At 57.9% G+C, this 8,029-nt stretch overlaps 1 pseudogene; it reads left to right on the plus strand.

Annotated features, from left to right (window-relative positions):
- Window positions 1-6,771: 6,771 nt before the first annotated feature.
- Window positions 6,772-6,885, plus strand: LOC116820035 (5S ribosomal RNA; annotated as a pseudogene).
- The last annotated feature ends 1,144 nt before the right edge of the window (window positions 6,886-8,029 follow it).

Here is an 8,029-nt window from a genome sequence, read left to right on the forward strand (position 1 = left end):
TGATTTGCCTCAGCTCCCCCCACATAAAGGTCTCCCTCTACTCTCAACAGAGATTGGTGGAGCACATCTGCAGCAAGCAGCAATAAAAGAACGGGACTTGGTTTGGCTGAGGTCTGATGAGTAAAGTAATGTGCACCAGACCGGCAACCTTTAAATGGCAATATTGCACATCTCACTTGATTCTGCGCTTGCTCAGCCTGTAGTTTGAACACTCCTGACTACTGTCCAGTGCGCTGTGTATGGCTTCTATAAGCCAGGCATCAGGGTGTAGGCTGGGTCCCTCAGGATAACTACACGGCATTTCAACATCCTCAACTGTTATTTTCTGGTTCTGGGAAGTATTCTTTGCTGCAGCCATTATAAACAGAGTAGGTGTTCCTGAGACGTGAGTGTCCTGAACCCTTCCTGGCCATCCAACGTGGATGTTGGTGAAACGTCCCTTGTGAGTCCCAGTGCTTGCATGCACCATGGAGATAGTAACCCCTGCGGTTATCGTACTGGGGGTCCCCTGGTGCTCCGTGGCTCAAAATAGCGGTAATGGGTTTCACTATTGGCCTTCCACAGTTAGGGTAATCCCATTGAGGCAAAAGCCATCACTATGATCCTGGCACGTTTCCCATGACTTCCAACCTTTCGTAGGCAGAAGCTTGTAATGATTCGCTTTGGCTATCTTGGCTCACAGCAGCTCCCCACCAGTTATGATTTTCCCACTCCAAATTTGATTCCCGAATGACACGGTACTATCTGGCAATTGCAAGCCTTTCCAGAGGCTATGCCACTCACTGTCGTTCTAACTGTAGGGTCTTGTCTCTCTCAATCTTGGTTTTATTCTGTGCGTGTTAGGTGTGTCATTGGGAAGCAAGTCACATTTAAGTTCATGAAAATGCCCTTACGCATTGTGAAAGTTTCGCAGCCACTGCGAATCGTCCCACACCTGCAAAACTATGCGGTCCCACCAGTCTGTGCTTGTTTCCCAGGCCCAAATTCGGCATTCAATGGCTAGAACCTGCCCCATTACCAGCATGATCTCCAAAGCGCAAGGGCCTGTGGTTTGAGAGAATTCTGTGTCCATGTCCTCAGCACTCTCGTCGCCGTGCTGCCGTAGCCGCCTCCTTCTTGCCTGGCTTTGCAGGTCCTGGTTCAGCATAGACTGCATGAGAATGTGTGAGGTGTTTACAACGTCCACGATTGCGGTCTTGATCTTAGCAGGGTCCATGCTTGCTGTGCTATGGCGTTTGCACAGTTCACCCAGGAAAAAAGGTGCAAAACTGTTGTCTGCTGCTTTCACGGAGGGAGGGGTGAGGCTGTACCCAGAACCACCCGCGACAATGTTTTTTGCCCCATCAGGCACTGGGATCTTAACCCAGAATTCCAATGGGCGGGAGAGACTGCAGGAACTATGGGATAGCTACAGGATAGCTACTCACAGTGCAACGCTCCGGAAATCGACACTAGCCTCGGTACATGGACGCACACCGCCGAATTAATGTGCTTAGTGTGGACACGTGCGCTTGACTTTATACAATCTGTTTTACAAAACTGGTTTACATAAAATCAGAATAATCCCGTAGTGTAGACGTACCCTTTATTTCTTTTTGGGGGACACTTGGTGCTTTTCAGATGAAGCTCAATGTTTCTGGGGTGAATCCTCAAGTTTTGGGGTTAGAACTTTTTTGGGCTGGGGGGGACAGAAGTCTCTCCAAGAACTACAGCATCCTCTTCAGCAACACAGCCCTCTGGCTGTGCCACACACTGTGCTCCCTCCTTCCAGGGGACCTGCAGTCCCTTAGTGTCTACTGTAGCGTATTGTCTGGCCACTTCCTCATGGCCCCAGCATCCTCTTTGCTCTTGCCTCAGGGCCTCAGCCTGTAAATCCCAGCAGCCAGACAGGAGCTGTCTCTTGCTCCCCCGGTCCCTGCTCACAGCACTGCTCTGTTCAGGGTGCTGGCAGTTCTCTCAGCCCTCCAGAGACACAGTACTTCCTCCCTGGGCTCTCAGCAAAGAACTGCCCTCCTCTGTCTTGCAGCTCCCTTTTTATATGGGTCTTCTTGCCCTGATTGGCTGCTCCCTTCAGCCCTTCTCTGATTGGTTACCCCTGTGCAGTCTCCCCTAGGGCTCTATTAACCCCTTAGAGCCCAGTGTGCACCCCATCACACTACCTTTCATATCACACTGATACCACTCAACAATGAGCTATTCGTAAGGCATTCTTAAGGGAAAAGAAGGGAAGAAAAGAAGGTGGGAGTTATCTCTGGTATCTCAGCCTATGAACTGACCTCAGGTACCAACTGATGCATGATAATTTTGGCCAGTATCGGCGCAGTGTTTCCTTCTACTCCCCTGCCTTTCTGCATCCATTTGTGGTCTCTTTTCTTACACTTGGATTGTAAGGTCATTGGGACAAGGAGTGGTTTTTGGTTCTTTGTTTGTACAATGCTGAGTGCAATGGAGTCCTGATCCATGAGGCTCTGAGATGCTATTGATCACCTTGGTCAATATGTTCAGGCACTGGATATTTCTCTTTAATAATCATGTCTTACTTCACTTCTAAGTTTCTTATGGTGTAATGAAATTTAATAAAGTGATTTACTCCTGTTTTGGAAATTGCTATTTACTTCGAAGAGCTGTATTTAAATAATAAAACATAATCCATTTACATTTCCTAAGGAGCAGAGGAACCCTTGATGCCACTTTACTGCTTCCTCAAGAGTAAGAAAATATTTTGGAGCTCTGAAAATATCCATCTCATTTGTTTTTGTCTTTTTAATGTCACCCGTAAAAGAAATGTTAGTGTGATTTAACCTGTAGTGCACAATTTCACCACTAGATGGTACTAACATACAAAACAAAACAAAAAAGTCACTTCGAAAAATGCCACAATTATAATCTACTGTAATGGGGATGCCACACCCCAGGAGTCCTTGTCTGTGTATATTTGAGTACATGCCCAGATGAACAAGACAGTTTGTATCATCGAAGTCCATTTGGCTGGTAACAGTACTTGAGTCCGTGACAATGAACAACAGTTAGCAGTGATTAAGGCTAAAGGGTACATCATACTCGCAAAGAGATGGTGCTTCGCACATTGAAAGTAGCTGGAACAATTTTTATAATGGGGGTGCTGAGAGCCGTTGAACCAAACTGTAAACTTTGTGTAAGATGGAAACCACTTCAAGCCAGGGGTGCTGTAGCACCGCCAAGCACCGCTAGTTCCAGCATCTATGGTAAGTAGTCTAGGATGGAGTTAGTCTGCATTATATATATATATTCTTAGTGCAGTGTGTGATCATCACTATCTTTCTCTACACAGACCTCAAAGCCACTCCTTTAGGGTTTATAAAGGTGTGGATAATTTATACCAAGTCAGTTATTGGACAAATTTCGCTTTGTGAATTGTTCACAATCAGAATGTGATATTCTTCTTCGAGTGATTGCTCATATCCATTCCAGTTAGGTGTATGCGCGCCGCGTGCACAGCCGTCGGAGAAACTTTTACCCTAGCAACACTCAGCGGGTCGGCTGGGCGCCCCCTGGAGTGGCGCCACCATGGCGCCGTATAAATACCCCAGCCGATCCGACCCGGCCCCCTTCAGTCCTTCTTACCGCCCGTGTCGGTCGTTGGAACAGTGGAGTTGCAGTACCGACTCTCGCATTTTCCCAGCTAATCGCTCGGTTTTTGTTCTTTGTTACTTAATGTTCTGTTTTACATGTTAATTAGTTTATACGATAACATTATAGTTGTTAGCTGTTTTGAGTTAGTAATATTTTCGCGGCTGGGGGCTCTTCCCCTACCCGCGCCGTTACCGTATGCATGCACTGGCTTGCGGGCTTAGCAGTGATTCGGCCTGCAATGAGGCCAATGCCGACAGTTGAGATCCCCATGCTCCTGTCTTAAGGCCTTGGGAATCGACTTATCTTCGAATTCCCCATTTCAAGGATTTTAAGCCCACGCCGAAGAAGTGAGCGGGCGTGACTCCGGCAGCTCCTTCGGCATAAAGCATGAGAGGGCGGCGGGCCCCCTGGACGCTGTTTTCTGCTTCGGCGCGTGCTCCGGGCGGCACCGAAGGAAAAGGAGGATATAGGGCGCCCAAGGAAGGGGACCGGACCGGAGGCCGCGGGGTCCCCCCGCGGCGGTCCGGACCCTTTCGCCCCACCCCCGCCCGCTTTTTCTTTCCCTGTGGGTGGCCTTCGTGAACGTGACGGGGGCGGCCTCAGGGAGGGGCCGCGGGCCGCCTTCCAAGGCAAAAACGCCCGGGGGCTTAGGGGAGGGGGGAAAAAAAGAAAGCGGGCGAACCAGACGGGGGAGGGGGCAGCGAGGCGTTTCTGGCGCCCCAGCGAAGAGGGCGGTACAGGGTTCCCCGAGGGAACCGCAGCGCGCCCCTGCTCGCTCTAGCGCCGTGTTTGGGCCCCGCTGAGCCTCGGCCGGCGTCTGGCGGAGGTTTTGCTTTGCATATAAGTTTTCTCACGTACACGCCTGGCTGGTAGAGGTCCTTATCGGAAGCCCCGTGTGCGCCTCGGCGCGGCAGAGATCTCCGGCCCCAACGGCCCTCGTGCGGACGCAGCGAGAGGTGGGAGGCCGGGGGCCCGCTGGCCCGGTCGGTCCCCGCCACCAACCCGAGAGAGCCCACGCGGAAGAGGACGGAAGCGATTGGTCTGTCGCGCCCTGAGAGTGCCCGCGCTTCCCTCGCGCCAAGGCAAAGGCCCGCGCCGATTTCCGCGAGCCTGACAGCGCACCGGCGGCACGCAACCGTGCGGAAAGGCCTCGCGGATTGGCCGGTCCACCCCGTCGCGAAAGCCAGGGCCACTCGGATCGTGAGGACAAGCGCGCGGCCGGGCCCCCGCCTTCCGCGGGGGCGGGCGGCGCCTGGGGGGGACGCCTTTTTGGGGGCACGGTCCGTCCGCCTGGGCCTTGCGCGGCCGTGGCGTTCCGGGTCGGCCCGGGGGCCGCCCCCCCGTGATGCTTCGGCAGAGAGCCGGGGAAGGAAGGCCGTCTCGGAGACGGGCCCGGTGCTCTCGGCCGTTCCTTGGGGCCCCTTCCCCCCCGGGCGAGGTCGGGTCTCCGAACTTCGCATCGGTCCCGGGGCTTGAGCTTCCGGTTTCAGAGGCTCTGAACCCTGTCCTCAAGAAATCTCCCGCCGCACCTTTCTAAAGGGCACCGCGAAAGCACCCGGCCGTTTCACGGGGACCAACCTGAAACTCGACCGATTCCCGGTTCTCTCGCTCGGCCGAGCGGGCCGCTTTCGGGCGACCCCTTCCGGACTTCCAGGGAACGACCGACCACCAGGTCAACCCCGTGCTAGCCAACGGGGTTGACCTGCTCTCCGAGAGGGACTTAGACAAATTTCTCAGCCCGCAACCGCGCTCCCCGGGGGTTGACCTGGTGGACGAGGGGGGACTTGGAAAAATTTTGACGGTCGCTTCCCGGGAGACGACCCACCCCCCCTCCGAAGAGCCTGGGGGTGAACAGTTAAGCCTCACCCCGGAGAGTTGGGGCACGACGTGGAAGCCTTCCCCGGAGAGCCTGGGGGAGGACTCTAAAGCCTCCCCCCGGGCCTGCTCCGGCTCGACTCTTAAGCTCCCCCCGACCTGCTCCGGCTCGACTCTTAAGCCGCCGCCCCCACCCCACCCCCGGTCAGAGTTCCACGGGAACGGCGGTGCCCTGCCCGGGGTGGGGGGACGCCCGGCCCGGAAAGCGAACCGGCCACCAGGTCGAGCCGAGCCCTCGACCGTCGAAGGGAGAACCGACTGGACCTGGTGTGACGAACTGGGACCGATCTTAATGTTTGCTCTGAACACTGTGTTGGTGCCTCAGTGTCCCCTAGGCAGTTCTTACGCATCCAGGTGATGATGGTGTGATTGCTACAGAGGAAGGGCCAGTGCCCCTAAATGCCGGGCACTCTGTCTCCTAGCCAAAACGTGTCCTGGGCCCTCCCCTGCAAAGGTGCCAGCTGAAGGTGTTGTTTGGAGACAAAGGCGTCAGCTGACCTCCTGGCCCGGGAAAGGAGCTGAGCAGAGAGAGGGCGGGAGGGGGTGGTTAGTCTGGAGCTGCCTGGACAAGTGAAGTGCAGACCTAGGGGTCTGCTCACTGCCCCCAGAACGGACCCGGCCGAGGGGGTCTGGTTCGCTGTATCTACAAGCTCTGCTTTAGACTCTGTGTCATTGAATCAACCTCTTTTGGCTGGCTAAGAGTCACGTCTGACTGCAAAGGGGGGGGTGCAGAACCCTGTGGCTTCCCCAGGACCCCGCCTGGGTGGGCTCGCTGTGGGAAGCCCACGGAGGGCAGAGGATGCTGAATGCTCCAAGGAAGACCCGGGAGGTGAAGACGTGTGAGCTTCTTGCCCTGAACAAGTCTGCTCCGAGGGAGAGGAGGCTCCCCAAAGTCCTGCCTGGCTTGTGTGGGAGCAGTTCCAGAGCATCGCCCGGGGACTCCGTGACACCGGCGCCGAAGGGAGAACCGGGTGGACCTGGCCGCCGGGAACGGGGAAGGGGGAGGGGGGGAAGGAAAAAAAAAAAAAAAAGGATCGGACCTCCGGGACCGGGTCCGCCGCCAGGCAAGCCGCCCGGGCCCCGCCCTCCTCGGCCGCCGAGAGTGACTTCCTCCCGGTCTTCCGGATCGGGCCCGCGGAAAAGCTGTTTTCTTTTCTTTTTCTTTTCCCTCTTGCCCCAAAATCGCCCAGAGAGAGACCATTGCCGTCGGGCAGGCCCGGAGGCCGGCGGCGGGGGGGGGGGGGGGGGGGCGCGTCAAGCGGACGAGGAGGCGCGGAGCCGGGTGCCTACGGCCATACCGGACCGAAAGCCCCCCCGTCCGATCTCGGAAGGTAAACCGTCCCGGGCCTGGCTAGTACTTGGATGGTGACCGCCTGGGAATCCCAGGTGCCGTAGGCAGCTTTTCTCTGCTCCCGCGCAGCTCCCTCCTTTCCCCCGTCCCCCACCCCCAACCCCAGGAGCGGCCCAGGCGAGGCCTGGCCCGCCCCGAGGACGGCGGGTCTGGGGCTCCCCCGCCCCTACGGAGGAGCCACGGCTCCCCGCTGCCAGGCGGAGTCCCGGGGTCCCGGCCGTGCCGGACCCGTCGACCCCTGAGCCCGGCCGGCCGCCGGCCCGCAGACCGCCCCGAGTCCCGCAAAGAAGCAGCCCGGCCAAGGCGGCGTGTGGTTCCCCGCCCCCCCCCCCCCCCGCCGCCGGCCCCCCTCCCAAATTTGCCCAGAGACCGCAGGGAGTGCTGGAAGGTCGCCCCGGTCCCCGGGCCGGAGCAAAAAAAAAAATAAAAAAACGGGGCGGGGGGGAAACCAACGGAAAAAAAGGATCGGCCCTCCGAGACCGGTCCCGGCCGCCAGGCGAGCCGCCCAGGGCACCCTCCTCGCCGCCGAGAGTGACTTGCCCCCGGTCGTTTGGATCGGGCCCATGGAAGGCGGCCGCGGCCGAAGGGCTGCCCTCCTGTGGGGAAACTTGAGATCAGCTCCCGACCGACCGACCGTCGGCTCAACCCGGTTGCTCCTCCGGGTTGACCTGCTCCCCGAGGGGGACTTGGAAACATTTGACCGCCTTCCCGGGGGACGACCCAGCCCCCTCCGAAGAGCCCGGGGAGAACCGTTAAGCCTCACCCCTGGACAGTTGGGCACGACGTGGAAGCCCCCCGGAGAGCCTGGGGGAGGACTCTTAACTCCGTCCCCTCGGCCGTCTCTCCCCCCGGACCTGCTCCGGCTCGACTCTTAAGCCTCCTCCCGGACCTGCTCCGGCTCGACTCTTAAGCCTCCCCCGACCTGCTCCGGCTCGACTCTTAAGCCTCCTCCCGGACCTGCTCCGGCTCGACTCTTAAGCCTCCTCCCGGACCTGCTCCGGCTCGACTATTAAGCCCCCCCCCCCCCCCACACGGTCAGAGTTCCCCGGGAACGGCGGTGCCCTGCCCGGGCTGGGGGTGGGGGACGCCCGGCCCGGAAAGCGAACCGGCCACCAGGTCAACCCGGAGCCCCAGACCGTCGAAGGGAGAACCGGGTGGAGCTGGCCGCCGAAGGGAGACCGGGTGGACCTG

This window comes from Chelonoidis abingdonii, chromosome 8, assembly GCF_003597395.2.
Source record: "Chelonoidis abingdonii isolate Lonesome George chromosome 8, CheloAbing_2.0, whole genome shotgun sequence".
NCBI lineage: Eukaryota > Metazoa > Chordata > Testudines > Testudinidae > Chelonoidis > Chelonoidis abingdonii.